The sequence below is a fragment of the Pristiophorus japonicus genome, unplaced genomic scaffold (assembly GCF_044704955.1).
Source record: "Pristiophorus japonicus isolate sPriJap1 unplaced genomic scaffold, sPriJap1.hap1 HAP1_SCAFFOLD_990, whole genome shotgun sequence".
NCBI lineage: Eukaryota > Metazoa > Chordata > Chondrichthyes > Pristiophoridae > Pristiophorus > Pristiophorus japonicus.
This window is the reverse complement of record NW_027254920.1, coordinates 95,001-97,500: the sequence shown is the minus strand read 5'-3', so window position 1 is coordinate 97,500 and position 2,500 is coordinate 95,001.

The window sequence follows — 2,500 nt, the reverse complement described above, 5'->3', positions numbered from 1 at the left end:
CATCAGCCCTGCCTGCCTCCAGCCGCCTTCTGGTTAATGAGTTATCCAGCCTGGCACTTCGGTTGCGCCAGCGAGACCAAGTCTCGGCTTTGGTTAATGATTTGAGCCGAACCGACCTGCCCCCCGCCACCGCGGGCTGAACTCGGCAAGGTCTGCCGATTTCCCGACTCCTTTCGGGGCCTAATCGGGTCGCGCGAGCCGCCTGGCGCGATCGGGGCCCATGCCCCGGCCTCTGCCAGGCCTCGGGCAGCCGCTTTTGAAGCCCGACCAAAAACCCGAAAAATGGGCAAAAAGGGAATAAATTCCCGCCCAAAAAGGGTGAATAGTCGGTTGGGCGGCAGCCCTGGTCGGTCTCTGCAGACCTGGAGGCTCGAGACGTTTGTTTGGAAAACTCACCAAGTCTCGATTCTGCCACCTCCTACCTCTGTGCAGATACCCCGCCAACCCCCAAGGACAGAAATGACAAGTGTCAAGTTGGCGGGGCGTCGGGCCACCTGCTGCCGGCCATGAGCATCCAAATCCCCGCAAAAGGGGCATTTTCATTTCTTCATCGGGACTTCCGGCAATTTCCAAGGTTCAACTCATTAACGTTGTTCGCAGACACTTGCCAGAAAATGCAAGTGGCCACTTTGCCGGGCCGACTCGCTTGCCCAAGCGGGAAACCATCAACCGAAGGCCCGGTAAGGCGGCCGAATCTGACCTCATAGACTTCCACACAACGGGACTTTTGACTTTCCCGGCCGCGGGTGGCCTCCACCCGGCCTCAGCCATCAGCCCTGCCTGCCTCCAGCCGCCTTCTGGTTAATGAGTTATCCAGCCTGGCACTTCGGTTGCGCCAGCGAGACCAAGTCTCGGCTTTGGTTAATGATTTGAGCCGAACCGACCTGCCCCCCGCCCCCCCCGGGCTGAACTCGGGCAGGTCTGCCGATTTCCCGACTCCTTTCGGGGCCTAATCGGGTCGCGCGAGCCGCCTGGCGCGATCGGGGACCATGCCCCGGCCTCTGCCAGGCCTCGGGCAGCCGCTTTTGAAGCCCGACCAAAAACCCGAAAAATGGGCAAAAAGGGAATAAATTCCCGCCCAAAAAGGGTGAATAGTCGGTTGGGCGGCAGCCCTGGTCGGTCTCTGCAGACCTGGAGGCTCGAGACGTTTGTTTGGAAAACTCACCAAGTCTCGATTCTGCCACCTCCTACCTCTGTGCAGATACCCCGCCAACCCCCAAGGACAGAAATGACAAGTGTCAAGTTGGCGGGGCGTCGGGCCACCTGCTGCCGGCCATGAGCATCCAAATCCCCGCAAAAGGGGCATTTTCATTTCTTCATCGGGACTTCCGGCAATTTCCGAGGTTCAACTCATTAACGTTGTTCGCAGACACTTGCCAGAAAATGCAAGTGGCCACTTTGCCGGGCCGACTCGCTTGCCCAAGCGGGAAACCATCAACCGAAGGCCCGGTAAGGCGGCCGAATCTGACCTCATAGACTTCCACACAACGGGACTTTTGACTTTCCCGGCCGCGGGTGGCCTCCACCCGGCCTCAGCCATCAGCCCTGCCTGCCTCCAGCCGCCTTCTGGTTAATGAGTTATCCAGCCTGGCACTTCGGTTGCGCCAGCGAGACCAAGTCTCGGCTTTGGTTAATGATTTGAGCCGAACCGACCTGCCCCCCGCCACCGCGGGCTGAACTCGGCAAGGTCTGCCGATTTCCCGACTCCTTTCGGGGCCTAATCGGGTCGCGCGAGCCGCCTGGCGCGATCGGGGCCCATGCCCCGGCCTCTGCCAGGCCTCGGGCAGCCGCTTTTGAAGCCCGACCAAAAACCCGAAAAATGGGCAAAAAGGGAATAAATTCCCGCCCAAAAAGGGTGAATAGTCGGTTGGGCGGCAGCCCTGGTCGGTCTCTGCAGACCTGGAGGCTCGAGACGTTTGTTTGGAAAACTCACCAAGTCTCGATTCTGCCACCTCCTACCTCTGTGCAGATACCCCGCCAACCCCCAAGGACAGAAATGACAAGTGTCAAGTTGGCGGGGCGTCGGGCCACCTGCTGCCGGCCATGAGCATCCAAATCCCCGCAAAAGGGGCATTTTCATTTCTTCATCGGGACTTCCGGCAATTTCCAAGGTTCAACTCATTAACGTTGTTCGCAGACACTTGCCAGAAAATGCAAGTGGCCACTTTGCCGGGCCGACTCGCTTGCCCAAGCGGGAAACCATCAACCGAAGGCCCGGTAAGGCGGCCGAATCTGACCTCATAGACTTCCACACAACGGGACTTTTGACTTTCCCGGCCGCGGGTGGCCTCCACCCGGCCTCAGCCATCAGCCCTGCCTGCCTCCAGCCGCCTTCTGGTTAATGAGTTATCCAGCCTGGCACTTCGGTTGCGCCAGCGAGACCAAGTCTCGGCTTTGGTTAATGATTTGAGCCGAACCGACCTACCCCCCGCCCCCGCGGGCTGAACTCGGGCAGGTCTGCCGATTTCCCGACTCCTTTCGGGGCCTAATCGCGTCGCGC